The sequence below is a fragment of the Lacerta agilis genome, chromosome 15 (genome assembly GCF_009819535.1).
Source record: "Lacerta agilis isolate rLacAgi1 chromosome 15, rLacAgi1.pri, whole genome shotgun sequence".
NCBI classification, from domain to species: Eukaryota; Metazoa; Chordata; class Lepidosauria; order Squamata; family Lacertidae; genus Lacerta; species Lacerta agilis.
Window position 1 is genome coordinate 34,193,534 of NC_046326.1, and position 14,442 is coordinate 34,207,975.

At 43.9% G+C, this 14,442-nt stretch overlaps 1 protein-coding gene across 1 annotated transcript in view; it reads right to left on the reverse strand.

The window, feature by feature from the left end:
• Positions 1-11,619, reverse strand: part of CALN1 (calneuron 1) — a 142,446-nt gene extending 130,827 nt beyond the window's left edge. The window contains 1 exon segment of the mRNA XM_033172231.1: positions 11,411-11,619. The gene's annotated coding sequence lies outside the window, so the exon portion shown is untranslated.
• Between the last annotated feature and the right edge of the window lie 2,823 nt (positions 11,620-14,442).

Genomic DNA, 14,442 nt, shown 5'->3' on the forward strand with positions numbered 1-14,442 from the left:
CGTTGACAAGGATGGCTGGATCTGTTAATTTGGTTCTCACACTTTCTCACATGTGCAATCTTCAGTTCTGTTCTTATGTTCTAACCTCCCTGATATGTTACTGAGAGCAGCTGGCATGGTTATGTCACCAGGAGGGAATATAATGGACAGTATAACAGAAAACAAGCGAAAAGCTTTGACTGCCCGATGGCCACCGATTCGTAAACCTAACTTCAATGGGATTTTCGGAGGCCGGCAACATTATCTGAACCGCTAATGCAACAGAAGCCTTCCTTTTAAATGGAGAATATTAAATCACAGAAATAAACCTCAATATGCTCAAGGTTTTAATATCATTATAACTATATTTGCCATTCCCTCCCTGATGCTATATATTTCATTTAGATTTTTCACATTATATTTTATGGCTCACTCAGTAAGTCCATTAAACTACAGAGAAATGTCGCAGAAGCAGGAAGGAATCAATTTAGGCTCATCACAGCAATATGCCCCCAAAAGCACCCAGAAAAATAGCATGATAATGCCATTTTTTTTGAAACATACATTTGGCCTCCTCTTGAGATACCACCAAACTTGGCATGACGGTTTCCAGGGTGGGGTGGGGTGGGGGAGCCAGAGAAACAGTTTGTGAAGGAAGCTGACACACAGCTACAATTCCCAGAGGTCCCCGGAAAGAGGGATTGATTGTTGAACTACTCTAAAAATTGTAGCCCTGTGAGGGAAATAGGGGTCTCCTAAGAACTCTCAGCACCCTTAGCTAAATACAGCCCCCAGTGTTTTGGGAATTCTAAGGTCTCATATATATAAAAAATCATATGCTCATAAATTTACAAGGCAAACACATACATAAGTATATAAACTATGTGTCTGAAAAAATGGTACAGGAGAGCAATACTGAAACCAATTTGACTCTCCCAAATTGACCTCAAAAGTTTCTCTGCAAGGAGGAAGGAAATGGGAGAGGCTTCCCATTGTCTCTTTGCTCACAAATCCTGTCTTGAGGGCGTATCTGTGTATGAATAGGGTGAGCCTGTGACCTGGATTCAGGAACTGAGCATTTACCATCACAAAAGAATGGCCAGGATGCCCAGGTAAAAGCAATCAGTGACCATTATCAGGTATCCTGGCAGACAGGTTTTCTGCTGTAGACTGGCCCTTCAGTGATGTATTTCTGATGTTTGGGGGGGGGGGGTCTTGAGCTACAGGGGAGGCAATATTCAAATGTCTACATAAGAGCTTGCACACCATTGTTCTAGGTTCCTCTCCTCCCTCCCTGCGTGGGGTGAGTGGAGGACCCTGTTGCAACAGTTTAATAAAGATCAGGGTTACTTTTCTCAATAGTCTCTGGTTGGCCTCTGTTATTTTCTCCTACCCATAGAGAACCTACTTAAGGACTCTTGGATACCCCATAAGGGGAAAAGGAGCAGTTTTTTTTTCTTATAACACCAGGATTATTTTAGAAAAGCCATGAGTGTTAAAGTAGTCCAATAGTGTTTTAATTACATGGTATGAATGTGGCCATTGCCTCTCAAAACACACATTTTTAAATGCATGTTGTTGTGGTTCTTCAGCTGATAACTTTATTGGAACATTGTGGAAGAACAAAGGTGGCACATTGGTTTGGGAGGTGCAGATAAAAAAAAACCACAGTTCATGGCTAGAAATGTGTAGATATTGAAGTTGTCTCTTGAAATCCCAGGAACTGGACCTGAGACCTTCTGCTTGCAAAGCATGACATCTGGGATAGCTCAGTCAGTAGAGCATGGCATTCTTAGTCTGAGGGTCATGGGTTGGAGCCCCACCTTGGGCAAAAAACAAAACAAAAAAACAAAACAAAACAAAACACCATTGGTCTAGATGACCCTCGTGTTCCCTTCCAAATGTAAAATTCTATGATTCTATAAGCCCTACGACTAAGCTTATGGCCCTCCATCTGCAGCATAAGGTGAGAGCACTGATACATTGTTACAGGGATGATAGAAATAAATCTATTTAATGTGTGCATTAATGAGAAGCTGTTACCTGAGGACACGCTGTTCCATTGACAGCGTGATTAAAGGTTTATACAAATACAATAAGCATTTGTATGAAAATTAGATTGTAACTATCCATTTACCAATAAATCAGGTATGAGCAGTTCAAAAGATCAAAGCAGTAAAACACTGCAATGCACAGGGCGCCTCTCATAGTTAACTGTGGGCTGCACCTGATGATATGTCTTTCATACAAAGGCAATTTTGCCAATGACTTCTTAAGAGGAAATGGCAGGACACATTTCTCTCTCTCTCTCTCTCTCTCTCTCTCTCTCTCTCTCTCTCTCTCTGTGATGCAAATGGTCCATCCATTTTGGGACTGCAGCAGGTTAAAGCACCTACAACCCATACAAGTGTCCCAATTAAGATGGGAACCCCCGCCCCTGCATTTGTTCAATGTGATCAATTCATACCCTGCACTGTCTCCCGAAGCAGCCCAGGGTAGCAAACATAAATGGAAAATTTCTTTCTGCCATCAAGCACCTACGGATGCTTCCCAATTCCTCCTGAAACCCAGTAATGAGGGAGGTGGACATCCCTTACCAGGGAACCACCACTGAAAGGGCCCTGTCATAGGTCAATGATAGCAATGAAGCCTCCAGTGGCAACATCACCACCCAGGCCTCATCTGCAAATAACAGAGCCCTAAGACCCAGGTGGAGCTGTGGGTTAAACCACAGAGACTAGGGCTTGCTGATCAGAAGGTCGGCGGTTCGAATCCCTGCCCGTTGCTCGGTCCCAGCTCCTGCCCACCTAGCAGTTCGAAAGCACGTCAAAGTACAAGTAGATAAATAGGTACTGCTCCGGCAGGAAGGTAAATGGCGTTTCCATGCGCTGCTCTGGTTCGCCAGAAGCGGCTTTGTCATGCTGGCCACATGACCCGGAAGCTGTCTACGGACAAATGCCGGCTCCCTCAGCCTATAGAGCAAGATGAGTGCCGCAACCCCAGAGTTGGACACGACTGGACCTGATGGTCAGGGGTCCCTTTAGCTTTACCTTTAAGATAACATAACAGAGCCCTAACAGCAGAGATGGGCTACATCTTTTTTCATCCCTGAACATTGGCTATGCTGGATGTGGCTGACAAGAACTGTGATGCAGAAACATCTGCCACCCTAGATTTAAGTGTAGCCCTCCTGAGGGCTACATGTTATCATAGAATTGTGGAGTAGGAAGGGAATCAAAGGATCATTCAAATGGCAATGGCCCAGTATGCCTGAAGGAGCATCTCCACCCCCATTGTTCAACCTGGACACTGAGGTCCAGCACCACTGCGAGAGGTCCAGTTCCCTCACTGCGAGAAGCAAAGTTACAGGGAACCAGGCAGAGGGCAACCACCCCGTGGAACGCTCTCCCATCAGATGTCAAAGAAATAAACAACTATCTGACATTTAGAAGACATCTGAAGGCAGCACTGTTTAGTTTTTAATGACTGGTGTTTTAATGTATTTTTAATCTTTTGTTGGAAGCCGCCCAGAGTGGCTGGGGAAACCCAGCCAGATGGGTGGGGTATAAGTAATAAATAATAATAATAATAATAATAATAATAATAATAATAATAATAATAATCCAGTCCAACTCTATGCAGTGCAGGAATCACAACAAAGGAGAGTCCACCACCTTCCAAGGTAGCCCATTCCACTGTCGAACAGCTCCTACTCTCAGAAAGTTTTTCCTCCTGTTGAGTCAGAATTTCCTTTATTGTGATTTTAATCCATTGGTGCCCTCCGGAGCAGCAGAAATCAAACTTGCACCATCTTCCGTGTGACTGCCCTTCAGATATTTGAAGATGGTATGATCCAGCCAATTAGGGAACACACTGCTGGTCGAACATGCAGTCAATTGGATGTATCTATGTGGTGGTATCATGAACTCAAATCATATGGAAGGCCCCATTGCCTGCCTGCACTTTAAACGGGGGACATTTTTGTCCACTGCATAGCCACCCCCTTCCATTTATTCCAAAAATGGCAAGGGGTAATTTCCGTCAGGAGTGACTGGACCTGTGGGCAGCTCCCTTGCGTAAACCATTAAACTCAATGAGGAACCCTCCATTCCTGGATTTTTTCCCACCAAGGCATTATTAGATGTTCCTGGAAAGGAAGGAGTATATGAAGACTTCCTGTTTCTGTTGAGTCTTGCCTAAACAACAATCTTCCTGAGCTCCACCTTTTCCTAAAGCTTCTGATTTCCGACTTCCCTCAGTCTGCTGTCCAGCCCTGACAAATTAAAATGGGGCACTTTTCAGTTAAAACTTCCCTCCCCGATTCCATATTTGAGTTCTGGCTCAGTTGCTAGGGATTGCATTGTACAGTTCCATGATGAAGAAGGGTATACCAGGGAGAAGAGGAATGAAAAATGTATGTGAGTCTTTTAGATTTATCAACAGGAATAATCTAGAGAAGGGGTAACCAACAAGGTGCTCTCCAGATGTTGATGGACCACGACACCCATTTTTCCTGGATCATTAGCCATGTCAGATGGGGTTGATGGGAGTTGTAGTCCAACAACATCTTGAGGACATCACATAGGCTGCCACTGATCTAGAGCAGGCTTCCTCAACCTCGGCCCTCCAGATGTTTTGGGACTACAATTCCCATCATCCCTGACCACTGGTCCTGCTGACTAGGGATCATTGGAGCTGTAGGCCAAAAACATCTGGAGGGCAAGGTTCAGGAAACCTGGTCAAGACCATATCTTTAGCATTTTAGTGCCTCAAAACTGGCTGGCTGTGGAAAGAAAAGAATGTATATTAGCAGAGATGGGTCTTTATTTTGGAAGAATTTCAAAGCACTGTAACTGCATGGTGTTACAGACCAATATTTAATACAGTATTTGACCCCTTCTTTTCAAGATTAACCCAATACCACACATAACTGTGAGTTTAGATGGTGTTTGATTGGGATTTTCTTAAGGAACATGCTTGTCTGTCTCTACTTAAAACTTAAACTCCTTTTAAAAATCGCCTTCCGTTAATCCCAAATGTACATTACATCAAAGCAAATCCCATCATTCCGATGGAACTGTAGCTAATGTCTCCGAGCAGAGTTTTCCATTAACAAATGTGAAATTACACCAATTCAAGTCACAGGCTACAGAAGAAAGATTAACTGTTTGTGCAGCTGTTACCCTCTAATCAAGAACTTTGGGGAATTCATCCGACTTCCCATTCTTCTTTCTGAAAGAGGTTTCCGTGTTGCCTCCTGGTCTGCCTCCTGGTGCCCCAGGAATCAGAGGAAGGTGGTGTGTTGATCAGCCAATCAGGAGAGAGAAAGTGGAAGTTAGATGCTGCCAGTTAATGACTAGATAGTAGTTAAAGCTATGGTTTTCCCAGTAGTAATGTATGGAAGTGAGAGCTGGACCATAAAGAAGACTGATCGCCGAAGAATTGATGCTTTTGAATTATGGTGCTGGAGGAGACTCTTGAGAGTCCCATGGACTGCAAGAAGATCAAACCTATCTATTCTTAAAGAAATCAGCCCTGAGAAGAAATCAGCCCTGAGTGCTCACTAGAAGGACAGATCCTGAAGTTGAGGCTCCAGTACTTTGGCCACCTCATGAGAAGAGAAGACTCCCTAGAAAAGACCCTGATGTTGGGAAAGATGGAGGGCGCAAGGAGAAGGGGACAACAGAGGATGAGATGGTTGGACAGTGTTCTCGAAGCGACTGGCATGAGTTTGGCCAAACTGCGAGAGGCAGTGAAGGATAGGCGTTCCTGGCGTGCTCTGGTCCATGGGGTCACGAAGAGTCGGACACGACTGAACGACTGAACAACAACAGGGACCATTTGGGAGAGAGCAAGCCTGGATTTTCTTTGGGTTAGACTGGGATCAGGGATTACTGTTAGGGACCTTCTGTCTGAGTGGGTAGAAATAGTCTCTCGCTATCTGAGTGGACTCAGATAGGGTTTATCTGTCAGTGAGATCAGATTGTAAATTGTCTCAGTTAGAGATTGGGATTGTCTTTGGGCAGACAAGGTTCTGTCTACCTGAGGGGAAGGTAGGGTCTGTAAGGGTTTCATGCATAGCCATCCTAGAAAGAATTCCTGCAGTGGGCCTCCAGGTGGGGAATGGCAGCTCGGGAGACAATTTTCATTTGTACTACAGTGAAGTGGCTTCTTCCAAGAAATGAAAACCAAAACTTATTACACCTGGTACTGTCATTATCAACCTTAAAGACCTGGGTGAAGAGGCAACATTTAGTTTTTAATTTGGATCATATTGTATTATTATTATTATTATTATTATTATTATTATTATTATTATTATTAACAATCAATAAATTATATATATACACACACATCACTTACATGACAAAATGACACCCTAGCCTGTTGTCCCTTCTTATGATACCACCAGATAAGCACTTTTCATAAATAATGCCATTTTTTTCAAGTACTGTAGTGTTGCTTTCAGCCTTTGCATTTGTATGTCCTTGTTCTTGTTTTACTATTGTCAGTCTCTTCGAGGCATTTTATGTACTAAGTGATGAATAAATGTAAATAAGAACAGCAAAGTACACATGATTCATACATTGCAAAGAGAGAAGAAAAGCAGTGTGTGTGTGATGCATAAATCCCATTCCTAGCAGCAAAAAAGAGCAGAAGAGTAATGTTGCAATTACTTGGTTCATAATGTAACTTTGTCCTGATGATATTAATTTCAGCAGCCCTGTTCTGCCATTCATTCCACCTTGGTGCTGGCTGGCAGGGTGGATTTATAGCTCAATGGCCAAAAGAGGCAGCCCCCTATTTAAGGACTAGCCAGACACCTCCCACCCATTTCTCTTTGCAGCAGCTCCTACACTCCTTCCCTCCCTGTCTCTCAGTGTGATTTATTTGCTCACTTAGGGCCTGAGTAGGGATGTTTGGCTAACACATGTTTTGGTTTGTGTGTTGGTTTTGCCTCCTAAAAGGTAAAGGGACCCCTGACCATCAGGTCCAGTTGTGTCCGACTCTGGAGTTGCGGTGCTCATCTCGCTCTATAGGCCAAGGGAGCTGGCGTTTGTCCGCAGACAGCTTCCGGGTCATGTGGCCAGCATGACAAAGCCGCTTTCTGCCGAACCAGAGCAGCGCACAGAAACGCTGTTTACCTTCCCGCCGGAGCGGTACCTATTTATCTACTTGCACTTTGACGTGCTTTCAAACTGCTAGGCGGGCAGGAGCTGGGACCGAACAACGGGAGCTCACCCTGTCGCAGGGATTTGAACTGCCGACCTTCTGATCAGCAAGCCCTAGGCTCTGTGGTTTAACCCACAGCACCACCAGGGTCCCTAGGTTTTGCCTCCTACTCCATGCTAAATAGCTGGTTGGTGGCACTAGATCAGACATGGCCGAACTTGGCCCTCAAGATGTTTTGGGACTACAACTCCCATCACCCCTAGTTAACAGGACCGCTGGTCAGGGATGATGGGAATTGTAGTCCCAAAACATATGGAGGGCAAGTTTGACCATGGCTGCACTAGATGGTCCGCCATGTTACTTAATTTGGTCTTTAACTTGGGCACAGTGGATGATTAGGTGCAGGAACAGTTTTGTTTCAGCCCGCGGATTCCCCTTTAACATCTTTCAAGGTGATGGGTTGGTCCCAAAGCTTGCTACTGGGGTTCTGGAGCTGGATAGGGGCCACCTTTGAGGCAAAACTGCCTCATCTGGTGATGCAACAAGGCCTTCCTATTCATCTTCATGGTGTGGTCTGGGAAGAGGGAGGGGTAGGCTGCATAGCCATAACTCCATTTCCTGAAGGCACAACTTTTATACTACACAACTTGTAGAAGACATTGCCTATATCAGGAACTTTCTAATGCTTGAAATTTCATTATGTTTTTATATGTGTTGGAAGACACCTAGAGTGGCTGGGGAATAATAATAATAATAATAATAATAATAATAATAATAATAAGAGCCAGTGTAGTGTAGTGGTTAAGAGTGGTAGACTCGTAATCTGGGGAACCGGGTTCGCGTCTCTGCTCCTCCACATGCAGCTGCTGGGTGACCTTGGGCTAGTCACAATTCTTTGAAGTCTCTCAGTCCCACTCACCTCACAGAGTGTTTGTTGTGGGGGAGGAAGGGAAAGGAGAATGTTAACCGCTTTGAGACTCCTTCAGGTAGTGATAAAGTGGGATATCAAATCCAAACTCTTCTAATGGCCACTTCCAGAAATATAGTAAAACACTGAAAAAAATGAATGGTCATTTCTGAGTTTGCTTCCAGAAGAAAGTTAATTTGCAAATAACACTGAAATAAGTGCTAACTTTGAGCTATACTCTGCTATATTTCCAGACATGGTATTTATGTTGTGTGAAAGCTCAAATATAATGCAGATACTAAAAAAGTTAGGGAAACATCAGGAAAATGGAATTAACTGCCATGTGAATGCAGCTTACCTTTGATATCAAAGACCTATGACCTCCTGACTTGGCTGGGCTGAGTCTAACATAAGGTCAGAAGTTTATATTTCCCTTCGCTTGAAAGGTTTACAGGATGCTACAAGTTTGCATCAAATAGACAAGGTCTTTTGACTGTTTAATCACAGTTTATCTTCACCTGGAGGTACAATCTGCTAGAGAGAGAGATTATTGGCGGAATCAGTCTGGTACTAGGGAACCACTTCCCACTGCAGGACAAATAGCTATACATCTGGTAGAGATGGTTCAGAAAATGAGTACTCAATGAACAGGAGCTATGTGTGGAAGCTTAGGATCTTTGGGATAGAGCAGGTGTAACCCTGCAGACATTGCTGAACTACAACTCCCACCAGCCTTAGCAAGAATGGTCAGTGGCTAGGGATGGTAGGAGCTGCAGCTCAGAAGCATCTGGAGGGTCAAAGGTTTCCGATACCTGGTTGAGAGAGCAGGAAGAAAAGGCAAAACTGGCTTCAGGTCTTAATCAAAAAAAAGGCAGTTCATTAACGAACAGACCAGGAAACATTAACTTACTTGATCAAGTTAGATGTGACTTTAGATGCATCTTTGTATTTAACATACACATTAGTTTGAAATGCAAATATCTCTCCCTGGGGGGTCTGATAGTTATTGAGGTCACAGCAGGTGGGAGAGGGAGTTCAACGTTTTTATTTCTATTCTGTGGTACTAATGAAAAATTATGCCTCCAACGCTATTTACATTTTCCCATTTTATGCGGCGGTGATGGTGGTTTCTGAGAGAAAGGCCACAGTATGTGGCTCTCACCCACACTTTGCTTCTTTCACTCCTGCAAAGACCTCAGATTTAGCTTTCAGCCAAGGGTCAGATCCATCTACACTATACATTTAAAACACATTCAATGAACATTTAAAGCACATGGCTTTTCCCAAAGAATCCCGAGGACTGTAGTTTGCTAGGAACTGTATTTCAGCGAGAGGGAAACTATCGTTCCCATGGTTCTTTGGGGGAAAGTCATGCGGTTTGAATAAGCATCTAATGTGCTGTAGATGTGTTGTTTATTTCATAAATTTTACACACCACTTGATTGTAAGAAACCTCAAATAGGTTGACAAAAGATAAAACAGTATAATCAAGAGAGAGAGAAATTACAACCCTGCTTTAAAACACACAATGGTTAAAATACTAAAACATATTAAGATGACCTCAACTTTCTAAACCTCTGGGTAGACTTGCCTAAACATATATGGTGTGGATCTGCCTTCAGATACCATCCCTATATAGCTACAATAGGAGGGAGGTCTCCAATCAGCAAGGCTCACTGGGAGTTGTCCATGGTGCTGACTTCCCTGATCTCCACTTATAAAGACCTGGGTTGAAAGCAATTCAGCCAAGCATCTCCAGTGTGCAGTTGGCCTATGGAGGTTGGTCTGTTAGGGTGAGTGGGGGCACTGCCCTACCAATGCCAATCTGCCACCAGCCAGTCCCTATCTCCCAGCCCTCTTACTTACAACCAACTCAGGAGGTGGTCATGGCTGTCAGCTTCTTCTTCCTCCTTAGTCTCAGAACTGCAGGGAGGTGGAGGAGGATGGGAACAAAACTAGAAGTACTTGGTCCTAGCTCTCATTGGTTCTGGCTTCACCTCCTTCTTGGGCTCCCTGCCTTCCACCCCTTCAATTCAAATAGGCAGCATTGGAGTTAGCTCTTTTCTGGGCCAGGTTCCCAAGGTTTGCCCTACTGATCCTGTGCTCCCCAGACAGATTCAGACAGCTCACTGAACAGTAGCACCTACATTAAAGGGAATCTTCATATCAACCTGTGATATGGTATGGGGAATCTTAGCGTAATAAAGGGGAGGGGAGGGAAACTAAGTTAGACTGGGCATATGCGATTGAGTGGACCTTAAATAGCCCTTTGGATGCTAAATATCCCTTTGGGTATCTGCTTGTGCAGAGCGTATATATACAACCACATTCACACCATACATTTAAATAACTGCTATACCACTTTAACAGTCACGGGTTCCCCAAAGAATCATGGGAGCTGTAGTTTGTTAAGGATACTGAGAATTGTTTGGAGACTCATATTCCCCTCACAAAGCTACAGTTCCCAGAGTGGTTTAACAAAGGAACTCTGGGAGTTGTAGTTCTGGGAGGGGAATAGGGGTTTCTGAGCAGCCCTTAGCGCCCTTAACAAACTACACTTCCCAGGATTCTTGGAAAGAAACCATGATTATTGCAGTAGTATGGTAGTGCTTTAGTTGTATGGTGTGGATGTGAATGTGGTTTTCCTGATCATGTGCTTCAAAGACTTCACGCTTGAAAAAGTTTCTACAATTGGGAGAAGATGCATCTGATTCAAGTAAACAATCAGATAAAATGAAATGTTATTTTAAAGGGTAAAAAAAAAAATCAAGCTTAAATAACTAACCCCCCACCCTCCATTTCCAAATTATCCCATGATAATTATCCGCAAGGCTCCTTCTCTCCACGTAAACAACTATTTATGTGGGACATGCTCTCAGCGTGATACGTGTGCAAGTCCTACCAGCCTCCAATATTTCATTCTTATTTTGTTTGGAAAAAGCAGCAAGACGACTCCTGTCCCAATCCTTCCCAAGGAACCAAAATTAAACACATCTCAATAATGAAAGCGGTCGTTTTCACTGGGGGAAAATGCTACCCAAATAAACAGAGGCTACAAGTCTGGTTGCAAAGATGCAGGTGCCCAATTTAATTTGTAAAACGATACCTCGTTTCAAAGCATCCCGGAGTGGGTTTTTAGAAAAGGTGAGGTCAACTCACTCAGTTCACCTGCATCAATGAACTGCTAACATATCCCCCCCCCAGAAGCACACCAGTGGGGTGGGGTGGGGGGAGTAATTGGGGCAGGGTACAGTTCTCCCCCCTGAATGCAGCTAGGGGGGAAGGCAGCTTTCTCTATCCCAAAGGTGGCAAAAAAATGCAGCAGAACTAGAAAAAGCATATAAATCTTACCTTATGGGGAAAGGAGGCAGATTGACTTAATCTGAAGGCACCTGAAGAGAGTTTTGGACCAGATCCTAGCTGTAGTAATTGAAAGGGCCGCTGGCGTTCAGGAAGGGATCCTGGTGGTATTGGCTAAAAATAGATTTGGATGGTCTTGAAGGAGCCGAGGCTCTGCTTGGAATAAGAGAGGGTAATCTTAAAGGCACAGAAGAGGCTTTTGAAAGTAGAAAGGTAGAAAAGCAATGCTTCAACATGAAAGGAGTGCAAGAGTAGATGTTTATGAATACCAGTTATGTAATACCGGATACTGGAGGCTGCAGGAGGGGAGAGTTGCTGTTGCGCTTAGGTCCTGTTTGTGGGATTCCTGGAAGAGGCTTCTGGTTGGCCACTCTGAGAGCACAATGCAGGGCTAGAAGGGCTATTGGCCTCATCCAGCAGCCTCCTCCTGTGTTCTTAAGTGAAGGGGCAAGGGGGAGGAATTCTTCTAGGATGCGTACACATTGCTGTTTGCTCAGGCTTCAGTGCACTCTTATCACTGGTGTTTGCAGTGAGAGCACACATGTTAGCTACTATGCATATGCATCCTGTAGCTTCTTGCTTGCTTGCCTCAAAACAGCTTCCACCTGATTTGCAAAGGTAAGCTGTGTGGGGCAGGGGCGTACCCAGGACTGAATCTAACAGCAGCAGCAGCAGCAACAAAACAACAACAACAACTTTATTATTTATACCCGTCCCTCTGGCTGGGTTTCTCCAGTCACTCTAAGAAGCTTACAGCACATATAAATTCTCCTTCTCCTCCTCCTCCTCCTCCTCCTCCTCATTATTATTATTATTATTTATTAACACTAGAAACACACTAATTTATCTATCCCTTAAAACACACACACAAAATTATTTTCTACAACTCTTCTAGCTTATTCTGTTTAATATTCATTACTTGTTCCCATTAAAAAAAAATAACTAAAACATTTAAGGACAAAAAGGCCCTTAAAAAATCCACATGATGTAATAAGAAGTAGCACAATAAAACTGTGTACAAAACATATTAAGAGCATATACCGTATTTTTTGCTCCATAAGACGCACTTTTTCCCTCCTAAAAAGTAAGGGGAAATACCTGTGCGTCTTATGGAGCGAATGGTGGTCCCTGGAGCTGAATTGCCCGGGGCCAAAAGCAGATTGTGCTTTTTATTTTACAAAGAGAAAAGGGAGTGTTGAAAGGACCCCGCTCAGCAGCTGATCAGCAGGAGATCGGGAGAGAGATAAGAGTCTCCTGCTCCCTTTCAGCCCCGCCCTCCTTTGTTGAATGTGCTGCAGAGGGAGGTTGTTTGTTTCCCCAGGACATGTGACTGGCTGATTAGATTATCTGTGTGAAAACAGTAGAAATGGCTCCCTTTCCTTAAGATTTTTCAGAAATGTGAGTTAAACCCCATAAAAATGGGGCTTTTCCTCTTTGCTTTTCCCCCTTTGCAAAAGGAGCTTTGCTTTTCCCCCTTTGCAAAAAAAGCTGCAAAACCTTTAGCTGATCCTCAAAACAAAAACAAAAACCCCCTAGGGCTTTTCCCTTTGCAAAAAAAGCTGCAAAACTTTTAGCTGATCCTCAAAAACAAAACAAAAAAACAAAACAAAACAGGGCTTTTAGAGGAGGAAAACCAGAAAAAAAATTTTTTCTTGTTTCCTCCTCTAAAAATGAGGTGCGCCCTATGGTCCGGAGCGTCCTATGGAGCGAAAAATACAGTAAAATGTCACAAAGAAATGTCAGCCAGCTAAAAACATAATTAAATTAAAAACGTGGCTTAAAACAGAGCTCAGCAGAGATTAATGAGTCCGTGCCTGCACTGTACATTTAAAGCACAAACACATCAATTTAAAATTCATGGCTATCCCACCCCCACCGAAATCTGGGAAATGTAGTTTGTTAAGGGCTCTAAGAATTGTTAGGAGATCCCTATTCCCCTCACAGAGCTACAGCCAGTGTGGTGTAGTGGTTGAAAGCGGTAGACTCGTAATCTGGGGGATCGGGTTCGCATCTCCGCTCCTCCACATGCAGCTACTGGGTGACCTTGGGCTAGTCACGCTTCTTTGAAGTCTCTCAGCCCCACTCACCTCACAGAGGGTTTGTTGTGGGGCAGGAAGGGAAAGGAGAATTTTAGCCACTTTGAGAGTCCTTCGGGTAGTGATAAAGTGGGATAACAAATCCAAACTCCTCCTCCTCCTCCTCTTCTTCTTCTTCTTCTTCTTCTACAGTTCCCAGAGTGGTTTAACGATCAGTCCGCCTTCCATGTGAACTCTGGGAATTGTTGCTCTGTAAGAGGCATGCAATTATAATGCAGAAGTACAATTGAAAGGGTTACAGTAATCCCAAAGGGAGTACAATTGGAAACTTTGACTAGGGGAGAGAGAAAAGGTCTGTGCTCCAATGGGAGAGATTCTGCCATTTCCAGCAACTTTGAGAAAAATGCTAACTCAACAAGCACAGGCTTTTAAAGCGTGTATAGCCAATTACAGGAGCAGAAGGCAGAAATGAATATGGCAAGAGATAGAAACACGTTTGATTGAAGCGATCTACAAAGAAGGAACAACTGAGCTTTGAAGGCAGCCAAATAAGCTTTCTTTCAGCCTCTGGGAAGATAATTAACACCTCAAAATCAAAGGAGGCCAGGTTGGAGTATTTAGCATAGCAAAACAACACTGCTAACTAGCCTTATTCTCAATCCTTCCTCCTCTCCGCTCCAACGAAGTATGGGTTACATCAAGGATGGAGATTCTTTTGGTTTGGGCACCAGATCGTTCTTTGGCCCTTGTGGGTCAACTCTGGCAACCTCTGTCATTGACCAGCAGGTTTTGCCTCTCACTTTTCACAATCCCTTCCATTAGGATATCTGACAGCCAGTTTCTGGAGAGCCACTGGAGAGCCACTGTGGTGTAGTGGTTAAGAGCGGTAGACTCATAATCTGGGGAACCGGGTTCGTGTCTCCACTCCTCCACATGCAGCTGCTGGGTGACCTTGGGCTAGTCACACTTCTCTGAAGTCTTTCAGCC